Source organism: Camelus dromedarius, chromosome X (genome assembly GCF_036321535.1).
Source record: "Camelus dromedarius isolate mCamDro1 chromosome X, mCamDro1.pat, whole genome shotgun sequence".
NCBI classification, from domain to species: domain Eukaryota; kingdom Metazoa; phylum Chordata; class Mammalia; order Artiodactyla; family Camelidae; genus Camelus; species Camelus dromedarius.
In genome coordinates, this window is record NC_087472.1 from 7,296,606 (window position 1) to 7,320,786 (window position 24,181).

The following is a 24,181-nucleotide window of genomic DNA, read 5'->3' on the forward strand; positions in this document are numbered from 1 at the left end:
AACAAGAAAAGACTTCTATGAAGAAAAGCAATCCAACAATAAGAAAAAGGGTTTAAGAACTAAAACTATGACTGGCAAATATGGCATTTAATAGAAGGGCTGAAATGTATATATAGCAAAAATTCTGGAAATAAAATTTTGACATTTTTTTTCACAATCATGTTGAGAGACATTAACACACCCTTACCTTTACTCCAAACGCCAATAAAAAAAAGAACAAAATTGCTACAAGGAAAGCAAAAGGGAGGCCTTACAACAAGTAAAAGCAGAAAATAGGAAATGGAAACCATTAAAAACATAGACTTGATTAGTAAAACCAAAAACCATTTTTTAAACTGTGATGAAATAAACAGTGTCAAACTGGCCATCTTAATGATTTTGAACTGAACAGTTCAGTACTGTTAAATATATTCACATTGTTTGCAACCAACATCCAGAACTTGTGCATCTTGCAAAACTGAAACTCTATTTCCATTAAAAAGAAAACTTCCCACGCCCACCTACCCCAGTGCCTGGCAACCACCAGTCTACTTTCTATTTCTATGCATTTGACTGCTCTCGATGTCCCATACAAGTGTCATCAAATAGCGTTTGTCTTTTTGTGACTGGCTATTTCACTTAGTGTAATGACCTCAAGGTTCATCTATGTTGTACCACGTGTTAAAATTCTCTTCCTTTTTAAGGCTGAATAATATTCTGTTGAGTTTATCCACTTATTCCTCCATGGACACTTGTTGCTTCCACCTTTGGGCTACTGTGAATAATACTGCTATAAACATGTGTATACAAATATCTCTTCAAGATACTGTTTTAATTCTTTGGGGGCATATACCCAGAAGGTGACCTTCTGGGTCATATGGCAATTCTATGTTTAATCTTTTGAGGAAATGCCGTACCATTTCCCCTAGTGGAATGGCTACATCATTTTACATTTCCACCAATGGTGCACAAGGATTCTAATCTCTGTAAATCGTTACAAACACTTATTTTCTGTTTTTGTTTGTTTGTTTTTTTGTTTTTTGGATGGGGTCATTCTACTAGATGTGAGATGGACTCTCATTTTGAGTTTTCATTTGTGTTTCCCCCAAAATTAGTGATGTTGACGTCTGTATGCACGGTTGTGGCTATTTGTGTATTTTCCTTGGAGAAATTTCTATTTAAGTCTCTTGAACATTTTTAAATTGGTTATCTGTGGGTTTTTGTTGTTGTTGTTGTTGTTGTTGAGTTGTAGGAGTTGTTATATATTCTAGATAAGAATCCCTTACCAAATATATTGTTTGCAAATATCTTATCCCATTCTGTAGGTTGACTTCTCATTCTGTTGATTGTATCTCTTTTTTTTAAACATTTTTTATTGTGTTATAGTCATTTTACGATGTTGTGTCAAATTCCAGTGTAGAGCACAATTTTTCAGTTATACATGAACATACATATATTTATTGTCACACTTTTTTCTCTGTGAGCTACCACAAGATTTTGTATATATTTCCCTGTGCTATACAGTATAATCCTGTTCACCTATTCTACATTTTGAAAACCCAGTCTGTCCCTTCCCACCCCATGCCCCCTTGGCAACCACAAGTTTGTATTCTATGTCTATGAGTCTGTTTCTGTTTTGTACTTATGTTTTGTTTTGTTTTGTTTTGTTTTTAGAGTCCACATATGAGCGATCTCATATGGTATTTTTCTTTCTCTTTCTGACTTACTTCACTTAGAATGACATTCTCCAGGAGCATCCATGTTGCTGCAAATGGCATTATGTTGTCGGTTTTTATGGCTGAGTAGTATTCCATTGTATAAATATACCACCTCTTCTTTATCCAGTCATCTGTTGATGGACGTTTAGGCTGTCTCCATGCCTTGGCTATTGTAAATAGTGCTGCTATGAACATTGGGGTGCAGGTGTCATTTTGAAGTAGGGTTCCTTCTGGATATATGCCCAGGAGTGGGATTCCTGGGTCATATGGTAAGTCTATTCCTAGTCTTTGAGGAATCTCCATGCTGTTTCCACAGTGGCTGCACCAAACTGCATCCCCACCAGCAGTGTAGGAGGGTTCCCTTTTCTCCACAGCCTCTCCAGCATTTGTCATTTGTAGATTTCTGAATGATGGCCATTCTGACTGGTGTGAGGTGATACCTCACTGTAGTTTTGATTTGCATTTCTCTGATAGTTAGTGATATTGAGCCTTTTTTCATGTGCCTATTGATCATTTGTATGTCTTCCTTGGAGAATTGCTTGTTTAGGTCTTCTGCCCATTTTTGGATTGGGTTGTTTATTTTCTTCTTATTGAGTCGTATGAGCTGCTTATATATTCTGGAGATCAAGCCTTTGTCGGTTTCATTTGCAAAAATTTTCTCCCATTCCGTAGGTTGTCTTTTTGTTTTACTTATGGTTTCCTTTGCTGTGCAGAAGCTTGTCAGTTTCATTAGGTCCCATTTGTTTATTCTTGTTATTATTTCTATTGCTTGGGTAGACTGCCCTAGGAGAACATTTTTGAGATGAATGTGAGATAATGTTTTGCCTATATTTTCTTCTAGGAGGCTTATTGTATCTTGTCTTATGTTTAAGTCTGTGATCCATTTTGAGTTGATTTTTGTGTCTGGTGTAAGGGAGTGTTCTAGCTTCATTGCTTTACATGCTGCTGTCCAGTTTTCCCAACACCATTTGGTGAAGAGACTGTCTTTATTCCATTGTATATTCTTGGCTCCTTTGTTGAAGATGAGTTGACCAAAAGTTTGTGGGTTCATTTCTGGGCTCTCTATTCTGTTCCATTGGTCTATATGTCTGTTTTTGTACCAATACCATGCTGTCTTGATGACTGTAGCTCTACAGTATTGTCTGAAGTCTGGGAGAGTTATTCCTCCAGCCTCTTTCTTTTTCTTCAGTAATGCTTTGGCAATTCTAGGTCTTTTGTGGTTCCCTATAAATTTTATTATGATTTGTTCTGGTTCTGTGAAATATGTCCTGGGTAATTGGATAGGGATTGCATTAAATCTGTAGATTGCCTTTGGCAGTGTGACCATTTTAACAATATTGATTCTTTGAATCCAGGAGCATGGGATATCTTTCCATTTTTTAAAGATTTCTTTAATTTCTTTCAATGGTTTATAGTTTTCTGTGAATAATTCTTTCACCTCCTTGGTTAGATTTATTCCTAGGTATTTTATTACTTTGGGTGCTATTTTAAAGGGGATTGTTTCTTTACTTTCTTTTTCTGTTAATTCATTGTTAGTGTAAAGAAATGCAACTGATTTTTGAACGTTAATCTTGTAGCCTGCTACCTTGCTGAATTCTTCGATCAGCTCTAGTATTTTTTATGTGGACCATTTAGGGTTTTCTATATATAGTAACATGTCATCGGCATATAGTGATACTTTTACCTCTCCTTTTCCAATTTGGATCCCTTTTATTTCTCTCTCTTTCCTGATTGCTATGGCTAGGACTTCCAAGACTATGTTGAATAGGAGTGGTGATAGTGGGCATCCTTGTCTTGTCCCAGATTTTCGTGGGAAAATTTTGAGTTTCTCACCATTGAGTACTATGCTGGCTGTAGGTTTGTCATATATAGGTTTTATTATGTTGAGATATGTTCCCTCTATACCCACTTTGGTGAGAGTTTTTATCATAAATGGGTGTTGAATTTTATCAAATGCTTTTTCTGCATCTGTTTGATTGTATTTCTTGATGCACATAAGTTTTTAATATTGATGCAGCCCAATTTATCTACTTTTACTTTTGCTGCCTATGAAAAAGCCAAGTTTTTTAAATAAGCAGTACAATTGGCAAACCTTTGTGAACTCTGAATACAGATTTGGAGAAAAAGAGAAGACCAAATCAGTGCACAGGTGTTTAACTTTAGGAATGAGAAAGGGAACAAAGCTAGAGATGAGCCATGAAATCAATGCACTCTCAATTTTCTTTAAATCTAGCTTTTTTGTCATAGAATTTCATAGGCTGATTCAAAAAATTATTCGGAAAAGAAAATGTATAAGAACAGAGGGGACATATTTTGCATAGCAAAATAGGGGTGGGGCAGTAGCCCTCTACCTATAAAGTTATAGTAATTAAGAGAGTGTACCACTGTCACAGGACTAGAAAATTATATCAGTGGAACAGAAAGTAAAGTCTAAAAACAAATACAGGTTCATAGAGAAACTTGACATATAATATTTCAGTCAGGGATGAATTAAATATTTATCAAATGGTCTTAGGACAATTGTCTACTTGTAAAAAATATACATGATTGGATCTTTCCTTCAGATCATTCAAAAAATTAAAATCCATACAGATTAAAGATCTGGGTATGAAAACTACACAATTTCAAATATACTGGAAAAAATTAAGAGAATTTTTCCTCATTGTTTCAAAGTAGAAAAGGTCTTACTAAGCAAGACACAAAACCCAGAAGCCTACAGGAAAAGATCAACAGATTTGAGTGTATAAACACTTATTGTTTAATGACAGACATCATAAGGAAAAAGCAAATTACAAGTGTAAGGCTGAGAAAAAATATTTAAAACATAAACTACAGACAGGATTAAAATTGAGAATATATACAGGCCGTCTAACAACCCAAAGTCAAAGGCAAACAACTCAGTAGGAATTTAAGCAAAAAGTATAAAGATATTTCATAAGTGGATCATATGGGCCAAAAATATCTAAAATTATATTCATTTGAATTATTAATTAGGAAAATTAGAACTAATACCAAGCATAAGACATTTTTTTCCCATGTGATAGGCAAAATTTTAAGTTTTTTTCCAGCTTTATTGAGATATAATTGGCATATATATTGTTTAAGGTGTACAGTGTAGTGGTTTTATATATGTTGAGAAATGATTGCCACAATAAAGTTAGTTAACACATCCATCACCTCATGTAGTGACCTTTCTGTCTGTATGTGGTGAGAAATTTTAAAATTTAGTCTCCCAGCAATTTTCAAATATATAATACAGTACTGTAAACTGTAGTCACCATGCTGTATGTTATATCCCCAGAACTTACCCATCTTATAACTGGAATTTTGTACCCTTTGACCATTTTCATCCATCTTCCTCATCTCTCAGCCCCCAGCCTTGGCAACCACAATCTGTTCTCTGTTTCCATGAACTTTTTTTTTTTTTTTTAGAATCCACATATAAGTGAGATCACACAGTATCTGTCTCTCTCTATCTGACTTATTTCACTTAGCATAATACTCTCAAGGTCCATCCATGTTGTCACAAATGGCATGATTTCCCTCTTTTTATGGTTGAATAAGATTCCATTGTGTGTATTTTTTTCCTTAGCTATTCATCTGTCAACAGACACTTAGGTTGTTTCCACGTCTTGGCTATCGGACATAATGCTGCATTATACACAGGGGCGCAGATGTCTCTTCAAGACAGTGATTTCATTTCCCTCAGATAAACACCCAGAAGTGGGATTACTGGTTCATATGCTAGTTCATTTTCCCTTTTCTAAGGAGCCTCCATACTGTTTTCCATTGTGGCTGAACCAATTTACATTCCCACCAACAGTGTACAAGGGTTCCATTTTTTCTACATCCTTGCCAGCACTTGGTTTCTCTTGTCTTCTTGATAATAGCCATTCTAAAAGTTGTGAGGTGATATCTCATTATGGCTTAGAGTTTCATTTCCCTGATAATTAGTGATGTTAAGCACTTTTTAATGTACCTGTTGGCTATTTGAATATCTTCATGGGAGAAATGTCTTTTCAGGTTCTTTGCCATTTTTCAGTTGGATTATTTGGAGATTTTTGCTATTGAATTGTATGAGTTCTTTATATATTTGGATATTAACCTCTTATATGATAAGTGGTTTACAAATATTTTCTCCCATTCTGTAGGATGCCTTTTCATTTTGTTGATCTTTACTTTTTCTGTGCAAAAGCTTTTTAGTTTGTTGTAGTCACGCTTGTTTATTTTTGTTTTTGTTGCTTGTGCTTTGGGTGTCATATCCTTAAAACCACTGTCAAGACCAATGCCATGGAGTGTTTTCTCTATGTTTTTTCTATGAGTTTTATGATTTCAGGTCTTATATTTAAATCTTTAATCCATTTCAAGTTAACTTTTGTGAATAGGGTAACACAGGGGTCCAGTTTCATTCTTTTCCATATAAATATCCAGTTTGGCCAGCATGATTTATTTAAGATACTACCCTTTCCCCATCAAGTATTCTTGGTTCCATTGTAATTTTACTTGACTATATAAACACAGGTATATTTCTGGCCTCTTGATTCTGACTCGTTGGTGTTGATGTTTCCATGCCACTATCATACTCTTTTAATTACTTTAGCTTTGTAATATAGTTTTGAAATCAGGAAGTGTAATGTCTCCAACTTTGTTCTTTTTTCTCATGATTGCTTTGTCTGTTTGGAGTCTTTCGTGGTTCCATACAAATTTTAGAATTTTTTCTATACCCTATAAAAATTGCCATTGGAATTTTGATGGGATGCATTGAATCTGTAGATTACTTTGGGTAGTATGGACATTTTAATACTATTAATTCTTCCAACCCATGAACATCAGATATCTTTCCATTTAAATGTGTCTTCTTCATTTTGTTCATCAATATTTTACAGTTTTATGTGTAAGGATCATTATCCTCCTTAGTTACTTATTCCTAAGCATTTCATTGTTTTTGATGCTATTGTAAGTGAGATTTTCTCTATTTCTTTTTCAGATAATTAATTGTTAGTGTATAGAAATGCAGTTACTTTTGTTTAGTGATTTTGCATCCTATCACTTTATTGAATTTTTATTAGTTCTAATAGTTTTTTGGTGGAGTCATCAGGATTTTCTATGTGTAAGATCATGGCATCTGCAAACAGATACAGTTTTAATTCCTCCTTTCCAATTAAGAAGCATTTTATTCTTTTTCTTGCCCAATTGTTCTGGCTAGGACTTCTGATATGTTGAATAGTAGTGGTGAGAGTGGGCACACTTGTCTTGTTCCTGATCTTAGAGGAAAAGCTTTCAACCTTTCACTACTGTGTATGATGTTAGCTGTGTGTTTGTCATATATGGCCTGTATTATGTTGCAGTATCTTCTTTATATACTCAATTTTTTAGTGTTTTTTTATCATGAAAGGATGTTGAATTTTGACAAATGCTTTTTCTGCATCTATTGAGATGGTCTGTTTTTTAATCTTTCATTCTATTAGTATGCTGTATTATACTTGTTTATTTGCATATCTTGAACCATCTTAGTTCCCCAGGGATGAATCTGACTTGTTCATGGTGTATTACACTTTAAATGTGCTATTAAATTTGGTTTGCTAATATTTTGTTGAGAATCTTTGCATCTATATCCATCGGGGATATTGGCCTGTAGTTTTCTTGTAGTTTTAGTATCTGGCTTCAGTATTAGTATGCTGGCTTTGTGATATGAGTTTTGGAGTATTCCTTTCATTTTTATTTTTTGAAATAATTTGAGAAGAATCGGCATTAATTCTTCTTTAAATGTTTGGTTCCATTTAACCAGTGAAACCATCAGTTCTGGGTTTTTCTTTCTTGGGAGCTTTTGGATTACTAATGTAATCTCTTTACTTAGTATTGGTCTGTTCAAATGGCCTAATTCTTCTTGATTCAGCCCTGGTAGTGGTATGTTTCTAGGAATTTATCTATTTCTTCTAGGTTGTGCAATTTGATGGCATAAAGTTGTTAATAGTAGTCTCACTTGATCCTTTGCATTTCTGTGGTATCAGTTTTACCATCTCCTCTCTCATGTATAATTTTATTTATTTGCCATCAAGAAGATATAATAATTATAAATACTTATGGACCCAACATCAGAGGACCTAAATATGTAAAGCAAATGCTAACAAAACTAAAAGTAAAAAAAAAGCAACAATATTGGGGCACTTTAATACCCCACTCTCAACAATGGCTCTATTATCTGGCAAAGAACCAATGAGGAAGTAGCATATTTGAACAACATTATAGAAAAATGGACTTAACTAACAGACATATACAGAATATTTCATCCAACAGCAGCAGAATATACATTCTTCTGAAGCACACATGGAACATTTTCTAGGACAGAGCATATATTTGGCTACAAAACAAGTCTCAACAAATTCAAGAAGGTAGGCATTATATCAATTATCTTTTCTGACCATGATGGAATGAAACCAGAAGTCAATAACAGGAGGAATGCTGGAACAATCACAAATACATGGAAATTAAAAACCACACTCCTGAACAACAAATGGATCAAAGAAATCAAAATGGAAATAAAAAATATCTCGAGACAAATGAAAATAGAATCTCAACATACCAAAATTTATGGATATAGCAAAAGCAGTTCTAAAAGGGAAGTTTACAGTGATAAACACATTCATCAGAAAAAAAGAAAGATCTCAAATAAATAATCTAACTTTACACCAAGGAACTTTTAAAATAAGAACAAACTAAGGCCAAAGCTAACAAAAGAAAGAAAATAATAAAGATATGAGCAGAAATAAACAGAGAATAGAGAGACAATAGAAAAGACTGAGAAAACCAAGAGTTGTTTCTTTAAAAAGATAAACAAATTTGACAAAATTTTAGATACACTAAATAACAAAAAATAGAAAGAACCTAAATAATAAAATTATAAACAAAATTTTCAAATTATAATAATATACACATTTGTCTGTGAACATTTATCTCATCTGTTACTGTAGATAAGATAAAAGAGTAGTCTTTTCAGAAGGCAATTCGGTGGGGTATACATACATATTAAAGGTACAGTTGATTTAAACTCATGATTTGGTTACTGGGTATTGATTCTCATGTGAAGCAAGGGGCATGTACAATATTGCTCACCACATTGTTGATGGGAAAGAAGTTAAATAGGTATTAATTGGGAAGTGGCTAAGTAAGTTGCAGTGTCATCTACACTATAGACATGATCAATTTAAACACACTGATGTATGCACTGACATAGAAAGATCTGTAATATATATCATTTAGTGAAAATAAGAGAGTGGTAGAATAATACATAGAGCAAAGTTCAATTACTATTAAATGTTTATTTGTCCATGCACACAGCTAGAAATAGACACATAGACAGTAAACTGTCCACAGTTGTCTCTCAGAAAGAGAGGTGGAATTAAGGCACAGTTTCCATTTTTATCCTGTATTCTACATATTTGAAGTCATTTTTCACTACAAGATGGTGTCCACGCTGTGCTTGCATAAAAACAAAGTAGAATATCTCTATTTTCTTTCCTAACTCCTTCTCCTGAATAAATCATATTTCCATAAGCTTTGTTCTATCTTTTCTTATTTTCCTTTAATATGGTAAGTGTAATTACCCATTTAAAAGATTCATTGGCTTCATTAAATTATTCTAAATTCAACTTTTTAATGCTAGTGAATTTATTTTGCTTAGTTGGGGAGCTATGAAAGAAAAGAAGGAAAAAATCTTGCATAACTACCCACTTTCATTAGTTTCCCTGGGCCAAAAATCATGAGACATGTTTTCAACAGTCATACTATGGCCAGTGGCTTACTGATGAGTCTAATCCAGTAGTCCAACGTGTTGGTTGGTAGCCAAATGCCAATGGCAGATAATTCACTGTTTCTTCCATTCCTGAGTTGCTGCATCCACTAAACCTTCATTATGAGTCACAACCAAATTAGCTTTTGCACAAAAATAGAGTCTCAGTGAATATGAACAAATGGCAGCTTTTAATACTTAAGCAGGGCATGCAAGTGTTCTACTTCAAAGAAGTTTTCATTAATGAATATTTTATTTTATTTTGCATTTCATGCAAATGGAATAAAGAAACAAATGTTCCTCACTTGTTATTATGCACTAAGCCTTATCTGATAAAAGCTTGGGCTGAAATAACAGATGGCTTCTGCTAGTTTGTCAGAGTAATATTTCTCAAACCATAGAGTATAGTAGAATGGGTCTTGATCAGACTTGAACAACTTAGGATTTAGTCACAGCTTTTGCATTTTCCTGCTATGTGACCTTGAAAATAAAAGCACTTAACCTCTATAAACCTCATTTTCCTTATATATAAAACAAAGATAATATTACTTGTCCTTGACCCCTCACAAAATTGTAAGAAGATTCACATGAAATATTGGAGGATCAAATCTCTCAACTGCAAGGCACTAAGAACGTGGAAGGTGTGAATATTAGATACGAATCAGCCAGTTGAGGCTGTGCTAATTCAATCAACAGGAAGAAAAAATAACTATTTAAACTCTGTGCTTCTCTTGCAAAATAAAAAATGTGTTTTCTTATATCACAGAGTCAAGTCACAAGTATGAAATGCAATAAATGCATCTCCAAGGCACAGTCATTGGGGAGACAAAGTTCTATTGGGGAGACAAAGTTCTATTGGGGAGTACGGGCACCCTTACTCTTCTGAATGGTGTGGAAGAAGAGCTGTCAGTCCTCGTCACATCTTGTTATCTTTCGGCAGTGGTGCTCTTTGGTGTCGGAGGTGCTGCTTTGGTCTCCAGGGAGAGAGGCGCCATGCTTACAGTGCGGTGGGAGGTTTGCTGAGAACCGAGCGAAGCCATAGCAGCCCTTAGCAGCGTGATGATTTAGTGCTTTCCTTAAATAATTTAACATTAATCTTTTTTAAAAAGTCATGTGCTGTAACAAGTGTTTTAATGCTAAGAGAAGAAAAATAAAATGAGCTTTAAATGTTTCTGCATGTTGCATACTATATTTCTTTGAAAATAAATCAGGCTGTAGTTTTGACACCTGCACAGAGGAAAGAGAATCAGGAGAGGAGAAACTCAGACAGTGATGAGATTTAAAAAAGTATGGACCAACCCAAAGCAGAGCTCTGGGGCAAAGAGGATGAGTTAGAGGGTTCTGCCTTAGCCAAAATGGCCAGGCCCTTGTACCTCTGCCATTTTCAGTCATTCCCTAAGACTTAGCTGGGAAGAATGTGGCCAGGGAGCTAAGATGGTTCCCGAAGAAGCCAGTGGGAGGCTGTGAGCTAGCTGCGTTCCTTGCACCTGAACAGCGAGTTCTTTCTTGTAGGGAGCTCCAGGCACACACATCCATGGCTGCCACGGTTGGTGCTGGAGGTCAGGCGAGAAAGAAAGGCATTAGAAAGTGTAGGGGTGAGGAATGATGAGCGCATTAGGTAAATGAAGTAGGGTTCCTGGGTAGCACGATCGTGTGTTCTCAGTTCATCTAAGTTACGTCAAGACAAGCTATTAGGTTTATTTATTTATTTACTTTTAATGGGAGTACTGGGGATTGAACCCAGGACCTCACACATGCTAGGCACGCACCCTACCACTGAGCTCTACCCTTCCCCAAGGCTGTATGTGGAGATAGGGCCTTTATGAAGGCACTTCAGGTTAAATGAGGTTGAAAGAGTGGGGTTGTACTCCAATAGAACTGGTGTCTTCAGAAGAAGAGGAAGGGACCCGGGAGATCTCTCTTCCTGCGCAGGCACAGAGCAGAGGCCACGTGAGGATGCGGCGAGAACGCGGTCATCGATAAGCTAGCGAGAGGGCTCGCACCAGAAACGGAATCCGCCCCACCTCCATCTGGGGCTTCCAGCCTCCGAAACCGTGAGAAAATACATTTCTGTTCTTTAGTCCACCCAGTCCGTGGCATTTTATTATGGCAGCCCAAACACACTAATACAACCGCTCAGTGTCTTCTAGATGAGGATTAATGCCCAGGAAAGCTCGACACACAGAGAAAAATAAAGCCAGACTAAATGCAGAGCGACCCCTGACCACACTTGAGTGTGTAGGACGGACTGAATGACAGGAGATCGAGTTACAAGGGTGTCTTCCTAAAGCACGTCACACTTACAGGTCGTCGTGGGCTACCGCCTGCAGGGCCATAGCTACAGGACAAAAGCCATATGCCGTAAGCTGCCTTACAGAAGTTTCCACAGTCCTGCTCCAAATTGAAATTGGGGACCACCAGCCAGGCCCCCTTCTACCCAGACACCCTAAACTCAGCTGGACCACTTGCACTCGTGAATACGCCACTCTCTTGTGCGCGTCAGTGACTCTGCGTCATCACCCAGCCTAGGACATCCTCCCCCACATCCAGCCCCCACTCCTCAGCTCCCTGCCACACATCTTCTCCTCCTCCCCCGCCCAGCTCAGTGTCACTGTGTTTGCATCTCTCATACTTCAGCTGGAACTAATTGCTCCCTCATCTTTGTCCTGGTGTATATTTCCCTTCAATAGCACTGGTCACATTAAATTGCAGTTTCTTTTCAGTGTCCACCCCCAAGAAAAAACAATCTCTTCAAAGCAGAGAACATATCTTACTCATCTCTGAGAGGAGAACAATACCAGCTCGATAAAAGCTGCCAAATGAACGTTGGACAAATTTACATAAATGTTGAAGAAGATCAGTATTAAAGAGCAACGAGGCCCCTTGGCCTAGATAAATGAGTGACATGCCAGGATACTCATGCAAGATTCCATCCTGTAGCTAAACCACACAGTCGTCATCAAGGGTGTTAAACTGGTAAGAAATCACAGTTTTACAAAGAGAAAAATCCATGATTCTGGCTAATGTTTAGGAGGAATTGGGGCTAAAGAACAGGCTGCAAATACCTGTGAGTTAGAAAAAAGCTAAGTAATCCAATGGCTTCCTGATTTGTAAAATGAAAGATTTAGCCAGGATGACTTCTAAGGGCCTTCCAAAGTCCACGTTCTTTGTATGATTCGCCAGACAGGCGAGACAATACTTATCTCTCCAGCCTTCTGTAAGCTGCCTTACAGAAGTTTCCACAGTCCTGCTCCAAATTGAAATTTGGAGCCTCAGGTCCATTATTTTGCACTTACGATCAGCTGAAGAAATCAACGCCTCGCCACCACCAACGAGATGGTTAACTGGAAAGGGCTAGGTTGAAGGTAAGCTTTTTTTTAAAAAAAAAAAAAAAGACCCAAAACCCAGTGCTGCACTCGATTATGCAGCTGTCTGCCTGGGCTGCCTCCCTGGACCCAACAAGCCGTCAGATTTAATGACGAGGGTGAGCCGGGGGCATTTCCCACGTGTTTAAATATCAGCAAGCCTGACAGGCCACCGCTTCCTGAGGCACTGGGACCAATGCTTAATAGGCATCAGATTTCAAGCGTGGAACCAACCAAAGCACTGTTTTTAAGAAACATAAGCCAAGTAGTGTGCCTTTCCGGCAGAAGTGTCTTATCCAGAGAGTTGACCCAATTTAAATGAATCTACTTTGGAAATGCAACAACACTGTCAAATTAAATTGCTAATTGCTTAACTACTTCACAGTAATGGTACAGACCCAATTCACGTAGATCTTCACGAGGAGCTGTTATCATCTAAGTTACGTCAAGACAAGCTGTTAGGAACAGACTCCTAGAACTGTAAAGTAGGAGGAACTTCAGAGGTCACACTCATTTTATGGATGAGAAAACTGAAATCTAAAGAGGCTTAGCCGCTTCACCACGGGCATGTTCCTTCTCGTATGTGAAGGTGTTACGGCACACAGGCGTCGTGCACTTCTGCAGATGTATTCAGGACATCGCAGACTTCAGAGTTAGACTTATTCATGTAAAAAAATCATATAAACACCCCTCACCACACACATGCAACCTCTGATTATTCATAGGATAGAGTACATGCTCCTTAACTTGGAACGCAAGATCATGTTGGACTTGGCCTCTTCCACGTTTGGGGCAGCACTCACCCCTGCTCCTCCCTGCCCTGGATTTAACTCTGCAACAGCTCAACAATTCTTGTTTGTCCCCGTAAATGCTTGTCATCACTCACCTTTCCTTGCTCTCTGGAATGCCTGCTTTGCTCAACTTTTAGTCTTTTTTGTATACCCAGACCTTTAATCCCTGACTTCAATAAACCTCCCGAGAGAGTCGCTTACAGAACCAATCTCTGCTTTTGCTCCCACTCTTAGCGCTATTATTAGAGTCCTGGTCACATCCCGCCTTACATTTAGAGGTCATCTTCACATATGTCTCTCCACGTTATCTTAGGTTTGGGAACCCCCAAGATTCCTAGTATGGAGCTTGGCATATAGTAATTTCTCAATCAAGTCTATTTGTTTGCATTTCAAATGAGGATATAGGTGGGGTAGAGGGCACAAGGCCTCTTGCTGTCTAAGGTCTCCAGGCAAAGATGCGAAGCAGCCCAGTGCAGTTGTGTCCTGCCTTTCTGTTCCACATATTTCCCCACATCTTAGATCTAACACCCTCATGCTGGCCGATTGGCTTCTCCCAAAGTGCTCTGTGAGCTCCAAAAATTACCTCTCCCCTGCTGCTTCCTCAAATCCGATTCCAAACCTCCATTCTCTCAGTGTAACTGATCTCAGTTTGGCATTAAGGAAGAAAGCAATTCATTCCAGGTAATACCCGCAGGGGTGTGGGTGGTGGGACAGACCTCTGTGTGTATCAACTGAAAGCTCACAGGAAACGCTTCATGGGAAGCAATTAAGGAGATTCAGAGTTGCACTCACCAGCACATTGGTTCATTTCTCTCCTCTTGCCAAATGAATGAATGTTCTTCAGTATATTGGATTCAGCCACGAGAGCCTGTTCTTTCTATAAAAGTGGCTTTATCCATACGGTACTATACAGGAATTGGGGCATGGTTAAGCCCAGGCAATAGTTAGTTAATCTAGTTAGTCTCTTTTAGTTAGTCCCAATGAGCTATGGATAAAAGCTATAGACAGCTCTATGGAATGACCTTGGAATCAGAAGACTTGTGTGTAAGTCTTGGCTCCACCAAGGTGTCTGTCAGTTTAGATCCTCCAGAAAGAAGACACCAAGACAGAACTGTGGTAGGTGAGGGGGAAGAGAGGGCAGGAACAGGCAGGGAAAGCTTGCAGAGAATGAGTGAAAGGAGGGAGGAGGAAAGGAGGATTGGTTAGGAAGAGCGTCAGACTGTAGTGTAGGTTTTAGAATGGCTCATCCAGCCCAACAGACTCGGAATGCTAGGCAGAAAGAGCCAGACCCCAGCACTCCGTAGGGCTCAGCCATTGACTAGAGCTGCCTAAGGAAATCCTGTCCTGGGCTTGAATGCTGCAATGGAGACCAAAAGCATTACATCTGGAAGTTCCCAACTGACTGTACTTTTTATGGAAAGTTCTCTCTTGAAAAATCTGAGCGGCACACCTCCATGGCCACACACAATGGAAGTCATTTACTCTTACCACATTTCTACTTCCCCCACTGCAAAATGAAGGAAACAAGACTTACCAATCACATTCACCAAATAAATCAATCTGATTTATTATTGATTGGTTAGTTTTGCTCTGTCAAAGTAGGGGCTTTGTGTACAGAACAGGCTTCCTGGGGAAGCACAGTTTAGGTAATACTCTGCCAAATGAAAGGATGACATAGTTTTAGAACTTGTTTAGAATATATGTGTGTGTGTGTGTGTGTGTGTGTGTGTGTGTGTGTGTGTGTGTGTGCATGTTTAATCAAACAATACTTCAGTATATCTTTATAACTGCACAACTTCCAAATCACTTTTATATACATTAATTAATTTGCTTGTTACAATATTGTAGACCTATAGTTTACTGTCCCTACTTCAAAAGGAGAAAACTGAAACTTAGGTTACCTAGGTCATGGCTGCAGAGCTGGTAAGTGCTGGAACTGTTTCAAATCAGGATCTTCTGATTCTAATTTCAGTGTTTTTCCTATGGCTTCACCATGTGTCTTAAGAAAAACAGAACAAGTGGCAGAATGAGGCAAAAGTCCACCAGACAACTGACCTGGGATTTGAAGGGGACTTTTCAGACATTTTCAGATGTATCTGTCAACAGCACTATAGGCTGAGCCTACTTTGAGGTCCAATTACATTGTGCTTGATTCACCGAAAAGGTATGTGTCAACAGATGTGTTGTTTCAATTGGTACTAGAGACTCCGAAGGATTCTTGGACCCTGCATCCAAGTCAGCAATAGACTTTCACTCAATAAAACAGTTTTATTAAGACATAATTCACATACCATACAACTCTCTCAGAGTGTACCATTCAGTGATTTTTAGTATATTCGTGGAGTTGTGCAACCAGCACCACAATCATTTTTCATCACAATAATTTAATCATCCTCCAAAAGAAAGCTTGTATTCATCAGCAGTCTCTCCCAATCCCCCCCAGTCTTTTGTGTCCTGGCTCCTTTCATTTAGCAGAGTGTTTTCAAGGTTCATCCATGTTGTAGCAAGACCTGCACGTTGTAGCCGCATTTCACTCATTTTTATGGCCAAATCACATTCCACTGTATTGGAATGCCATATTTTGTTTATTCATTCATCAGTTGATGGACATTTGGGTTGCTTTCACTGTTTGGCTATTATGGATAATGCGGCTATGAACATTCATGTACAAGTTTTTGCATCAACGTGTTTTAATTTCTCTTGAGTATACACCTGTGAGTGGCATTGCTGAGTCATATAACTACACGTTCAATCTTTTAAAAAGCAGCAACAGACTTAAAATCTATGAGGCATCTGGAGGTGACAGTTTCAGAAAGAGTTCTTCTCTGCACTAGGACAGATACAACTCAGCATCAGTGGCTGGTAGAAGTTGTTGAGATCTCCTAGATCTGATCTGGTGGCTTCATTTTTCTCCAGTTCTGGGGACACAACATACTGCCAGCTCTAAAGGCCTCTTTCAAGTTCTTTAATAAGTTTAGGCTCCTTCCTGTCTCAGGACTTTTGCACTTGCTGAGTCTTCTGCCTTGGCACGGTCTTCCTCTGCATCGTCACATGCTCACTTCTTTGTTCATCATCACTTCAGCTCAAATATCTCCCTTCAGCCAGTCTAAAGTAGATCACACTCAACATTGTTCTCTTATCTTTTATTTTTCTCCATACCACTTACTACCATCTGATATATTATATATACCTGCTATATATATATATATATATACACTATGTATATATATATATACACACATAGTATATGTGTACAATATTATATACATATTACAGAATATGCTTCTTCAAAATTGACCATTATTGCCTGCTCTGTGAAATGGGTCTGAGCGCTTTAAGCAGTTTTCCTCCTCTCCGACATGATGTTAAGTTTGATCAACAGAGGGCGCTGGGGAGACACCGTTGGAGAAAGGAATTTTGTCTCCGGGTTCCTGTGTGCACTCTTGCTAGCTCTCTGCGCACCGGTAGCTCCCGCAGCCGCGGCTTCCCCAGAGCCCAGCTCCCCCAGCGCGTCCAGATGCCCTAGTGCCCATCTCCTGCAGCGCTTACAGCTCCATTGTCCTGTTCATACAGGCACTGTGGCCGCCATCACCCAGCTATCCTATCGTTGGGTATTTGGTTTCCATTACGGTGATTGAAGTGACAGCTCATGGAAAAAAATTGTCATTTTTTCTTTGGTTTTGTTTGGCTTGGTTTGGTTTTCTTCCCCCCTCCCCAACTTTACTGAAGTGTAACTGGCAAATAATTATTGCATATTTTTGAGGTGTACAAGCTGATGTTTTGATATGCATATACATTGTGAAGTAATCACCAAAATCAAGCTAATTAACATACCTATCACCTCACATAGTCAGCATTTTCTTTTTGTGTGTGGTGAGAACACTTAACACTTACCTTCTTTGCAAATTTTAAGTTTACAATAAAGTAAGTCCACCCTCTTCTCTCATTCCCCAGCCCCTGGCAATGACCAATCTATTCTGTGAGTTCAACGTTTTTAGATACTATATATAAGTGAGATCATAGAACACTTGTCTTTCTCTGACTTAATTCACTTAACACACACCCTCAAAGCATTCATGTTGTCTCATTGGCAGGATTTCCTTAATTTTTATGGCTGAATAATATTTCACTGTGCATGTATTACATTTTCTTTATCCATTCATCTCTTGAATACACTTATGTTGTTTCCATGTCTTGACTATTGTGAATAATGCTGCAATGAAGATGGGAGTGCAGGTATCTCTTTGAGATAGTGATGTTGTTTCCTTCATTTATGCCCAGTAGTAGGAATGCTTAATCATATAGTAGCTGTATTTTTAGTTTTTTGAGGAATGTCCATACTGTTCTCCATAGTGGCTGCACCAATTTGCATTCCCACCAACAGTGCAGGAGAACTCCATTTTCTCTGCATCTTCTTCAGCACTGGTTATCTCTTGGGTTTTTTTTTTTTTTTAATTTGTTTGTTTGTTTTATAATAGCCACTCTAACAAGTATGAGGTACTATCTCATTGTGGTTTTGATTTGCATTTGCCTGATGATTAGTGATGTTGAGCACCTTTTCATGTACCTGTTGGTCATTTAAATAGCTTCTTTGAAAAATGTGTATTCAGGTCCTTTACTCATTTTTTATTTGGGTGATTTGTGTTTTTGTTATTGAATTGTATCAGTTCCTTATATACTTTGGATATTAACCACTTATCAGATATACAGTTTATAAATATATTCTCCCATTCCATAGATGATTGCTTTTTGATTTTGTTGATCTTTTCTTTTGCTATACAGAAGCTTTTTAGTTTGATGTAGTCCCAAGTGGGGTTTTTTGGTTTGTTGTTTGTTTTTATTTTGATTTTTGTTTTGTTTTTGCTTTTCTTGCTTGTGTTTTTGGTGTTATATCTAAAAAACCAATGTCAAGATCAATATCAAGGAGATTTTTCCTGTGTTTTCTTCTAGGAGTTTTATGGTTTCAGGTCTTACGTCTTTAATGTATTTCAAGTTATTTTTGTGAATGGTGTTAGATAGTGGTCCAATTTCATTATTTTGCAAGTGAATATCCAATTTGGCCAACATTATTTATTGAAGATACCATATTTTCCCCATTGAGCATTTTTGGCTTTATTATCAAAATTAGTTGACCATATAAGTACGGCTTAATTTCTGGCATTGGGTTCCATTGGTCTGTGTGTCAGTTTTTAGGCTAGTACCACACTGTTTGATTGCTATAGCTTTGTAATATAGTTTGAAATCAGGAAGTGTGATGTCTGCAACTTTGTTCTTCTTTCTCAGGATTCCTTTGCCTACCCAGGTCTTTTGCAGTACCATATTAATTTTAGGATTCTTCTTTTATTTCTATAAAAAATTCCATTGGAATTTTGATAGAAATTACATTGCGAGGCCCACATGGTGATATAAGGAAGAATCAAGTTGAGAATTAGAGAATACGGTTCAGCACTGCCCCAGCTGAACTCTGTTCAGCCTGCAATATCTGGATGTGATCATGTCCATTTTTATTGTCCTTTTACATCTGATAATGTTTCCTTAGGAATGTGTCAAAAGGACATTGTCATGTTTGGGAAAGCTGAGGGAAAAATATAGGTGAAGTGGCTAGTGTTCCTTCAGAATTTGAATTGGGAGCAGGAGTTTGGGTCTAAAGACAACCATAAGCCTTCCTGGAAACCTGTATCTATATCTATGAATCTGTCTATCTATATTATCTATACATATATACTCTACATATTCTAAAATGTGTGTGGCTCCCTGTATATATGAGAGATGGGGATATTTGGGGGATGGTTCTTAAAGGGAACAGACTCTGGAAGGTTTAGAGGCTAGAGGACACCCAGAATGTATTCTGTTGGTTCACTCTAAAACCTCCATGGCAAGACTCATTATCATTATGTGTTCATACAAATCTTTTTAACCTTCTCCATAAGTATTTCCAGAACCTGGTTCCCATGTTCATAAAATTAGCTTGTCTTAGTACTGGTGTTCTCTGTAGGCAAAAATTCTAAATGCCAAAGTAACAGGAAAGGAATATTCTCTGTCAGGCCTAAATCTTTCACATAAGAGAGGTCACGGATGAGGATACAAGTACAGATAATATTTCAACTCATAGGCATGACTAAGAGTGAGGGTAGACAGCACCATACTGAGTTTTGGGGCACTAGAACCCTCAGAGATGAAGGAGATGTGGGGAAGACAATAAAGTGGAAGTGAGAAGAGGTTGCCAGGGGCATAAGAGTAAGGCCAAGAGGGTGTGGGTTCCTAGAAGCCAAGCAAACAGTGCTGGGCCAAAGCAAATATGTACACCCTGATATACATGCTTTAGCTGTACTTTTTAAATTGCTCCATTTTTTTTCCATAATAGTAAAGTAGAAGAAAAAATAGTTTGAAAATAGTATTTATATGAATTTGTTTCCATTAGAGCCAGGAAAGTGAAATTTTAAAAAAATAGGGGCATAAATAAAATATTTTAAATTAAAATAATATTATGAGTTTTATTACATTTAAAATTGTTCAGTATTTTGGAAAAATACATTAAAATACATACATAAATATGTGTGTGTGTGTGTGTATACAAAATATATACACACATATACAGGGGCACGTGTAATGGGCCACAGCCTCCATTATGGCTTGGCATGGCACTGTTAGGTCCCATCTTCATTTAAAACATTGATGTTTTTCATCATAGATTTTTTTAAATTGATTTTGACTTTTTGAAGTATTGTATTGAAATATTATGTATATTGATTACTGAGTCTTTGATGCATCCCTTAAATTTTGCCTGAGGTAAGGGAAGCATTCACTCGCCTCCTCCTAATCCCAGCTGTGCAAGTGAAGAAAGGATCGTAAGGAAGAGAGAGCAATTTATTGGGACAGATGCTGCTTGGATGGCTAAGTCAGTTGGGGGTGGAACACTGGTCACTGGGTTTAGCAGCATGGGAGCCATTGGTGACTTTGACAAGAACAGTTTCAGTGAAGTATTGGGGGTGAAATCCTGACTAGAGTAGATCCAAGACTGTTAAAATGTACTTGCAAGATTTTTATTTATGGAGGTGGCAAGGAAAGACCAATGTCACTGAAAGAAGATTTTCACTACTTCCATTTCCTGAGCGGAGGGAGCACGCCACACCGTGCAGGCCACACGGGGAAGCACCAGGCTCGGTCAGGAGGCAGACGCAGGAGCGAGGGGAAAACATGGCCCAGAGCCTTAGGTGTATTTCCCTCAGGAAAGGCCAGGCAGGACGAAGGAAACGGCTTAGGGCTGTCTAGTCTGAATAACTGTCGTGAGCTCTAGGCTGCAGGGGCGGTCTACAGCTGTCCAGTGCCCGGTCCTGGGTGATGCAGCGCAGGGGAGATATTGACTTAGTCGGTGAGAGTTAGTCAAAGGAGGTGATTTGATTGGGAGTACAGACGCAGAATTGATTAGCGGGTTTATAATATAATTTTTGTTTGTTAGCAAAAGCTAGATTGCAAGGGAGATGTAAACAACGTTGGCCATCAGTCTGGCCCTGTGATTAACGGATGCCAAATAGATAAATACAGAATCTTAGGAAACTCGGAATAAAGACAGAAACGTTGGTGAGGAAGTACAGAAGGTAAACATGTTTTTACCTTTGCTTATTTATTTGCTATCAGTTTCAGTCTGACCTAGTTTGTTTTCAAACTAGTTTAATTGCCAACATTTTCTTACACTTTCTACCAGCTATATGTGTTAAAACATATAAATGAGACTAACCACTGAATTGACATTTCTTGGGAACTGTTCAATATAATGCTGTCTTTTTATAATACCAAGATGAGAAAAAAAGGCAACACTGAATCGAAGACAGAAATCAAATAACTGTGAGATAAAATATGACTTCCCGTTGACATTTTCTAACACTTAATTTACCTTTAGAAATGTCAAATGATCTTTTCACCTTTATTCAGCATGGCCTCCCTGCTTTCTTTTGAAAGGACTCCTCGCTCTCCCTCCTAGAATATCTCAACACAGTGTAATAGCTTAACTAAAATGAGAGAGATTGAGAGAAGGAATAAACCACTGCACACACAAAACACATACGATTTCTCAGGATAACTGAAATTAAAGTCTTTGAAATATTTAGTATTTATACTCATAACAACCATAACTGCCAGAATTCCTACATGGGAGAGTAATTTGCATCTCTCCAGTTCATGGAGCCCTTTAGCAGTTTACCACCTGGACACATAAAACATTAAAGCTGGAAAAGCTCCAAGAGATCATTCATGCACGTGTTTCTTGTAAACACTCAGAGATCTGCAAACATGTCCTGAGGGTTCAGGTGGTAATGGTAGTCATTGTGTGTTTTCAGTTTCTATTTTTAAACATCAATTGATTATAAAATAATTATTTTAATGTTGGTTTCCATTTAAGATCGATATCAAGTGGTCATGTGGTCACTGACTGCTAGATGAGGTTGCTCACAATACGTCGCTCTCGCCACCAGCTGACCTCAGGGCTTTGGTGCATAGTAGGAACTGTTTTTATCCTTATCGCATCTGTTTAATTTTCATCCTTTATAGACCAGGTTAAAGACAGAACACATAGGGAACACCGATGGGGTATACAGCATGTGACTGAGAAGTTTAAAAATGGTAACAACTCTGCCAATTTGCCTTCTGATGATCTAGAACTTCTGACTTATCAACATTCTCATACAAAACATGACTCTCTAGGACTTCAAAAGTCAGCCTTAAGAGAGACAATAAGGTCAGGAATATATAATTTGTCTATTCATTTATTAGAAATAAAACTACTCCTATCCAGAAAGTGTCATTTGCAGAGAAATGCTTTCAAATAGCAGCCTGAAGCTTTCCCTCTCATGTCAATATTTAGCGAGTGATACATGTTGTAAAAAATAAACACCAGAATAGCTAAAATACTATTGAAGGAGAAGAACAAAGTTGGAGAACTCCTGCTACCTGACTTCAAGACTTACTGAAAAATCTGCAGTAATCAAGAAAGTGTGGTGTTGGAGAAAGAATAGGCAAATAAATCAATGGAACAGAATAGAGAGCCCAGAAATAGACCCACATAAATACAGTCAGCTAATCTTTGACAAAGGAACAAAGGCAGTGCAACTGAGTCAAGATAGTTTCTTCGACAAATGGTGCTGGAACATTAAAGAACTGGATATCCTCAGGCCAAAAAAAACAACAATCTAGACTCAGATTTTACACCCTTCACAAAAATTAATGTAAAATGGATCATAGACCTAAATGTAAAATAAGAAACTATAAAACTCCTAGAAGATAACATAGGAGAAATCCTAGATGATTTGGGGCAAGCTGATGGCTTTTTAGATAGAATACCAAAGACACCATCCATGAAAGAAATAATTGATAAGTTGGATTTCATTTAAATTAAAAAAACTTCTGCTCCTGGAAATTAACACAACATTATAAACTGATTATAACTCAAAAAAAAGGTTATAAAAAAAATCTTCTGCTCTGTAAAAAATACTGTCAAGTGAATGAAAAAACAAACCACAGTCTGTGAAAAAATATTTGTAGAAGACACATCTGATATGTCTGGATAGACCCAAAGTATACAAAGAACTCTTAAAATGCAGTAATGAGGAAATAATCTAATTTACAAATTGGCCAAAGACTTTAACAGATATTTCACCCAAAAAAGATATACAGATGGCAAATAAGCATATGAAAAGTAACCCATCTCATACAACATCAGGGAAATGCAAATTAAAACCTCAGTGAGATACCACTACGCACCTATTAGAATGGCCAGTTTGAAGACTTGACAGGAGTTAGTGACCGTCTGCAAGTTGTCTAAAAGATGGAAGTCACAAAGGATTCCGTTCTCACTGAGCTATCTAGGAGACTAGGAGAGGAGAGAGAGAGAAAGCTGAGGACTGAACATGAAGGGGCTGGAGCCTTGGAAACTGCATCTCCCACATTGCCTTGCCATTAGGGTCTCCTGAGATTTGGATGACAAAATACCAGGAGAAGCAGGAGCGCATGGCAGGTATGAAATTTGCGGTGGCTTCTGAGAAAGCTCCCTGACGACATGGCTAACAGCTGCTTCCTATTCCTATACATCCTGATTTCCTCAACCCTCCTGACCTTTGCCCCCTTCCAGGGGTTATGTAACCATAATTTTCCCCAAATTACATCCTCTTGCTAAAAACCTTGGAGTGATTTCTATACTTCTGACCAAACCCTGATTGATGTAAACCCTTGCACCCAAAGTGTGGTTCCCGGGCCAGGAGCATCACATCAACTAGGAGCTTGTTACCAACTCAGAAACTCAAGCCTGTTCTACTTGGTTTGTATGAATTCAATGGTTTTAGATTCCATCTATAAGTGAAATTATACAGTATCTGTGTTTCCCTGCCTAACCTAATTCTGACTTAGCACAGTGCCCTCAAGGTCCAGCCACGTTGTCACAAATGGCAGGATTTCCTTCCTGTTTATGGCTGAATTACAAACACACACACACACACACACACACACACACACACACATGCACATCACGTTTTCTTTATCCATCCATCC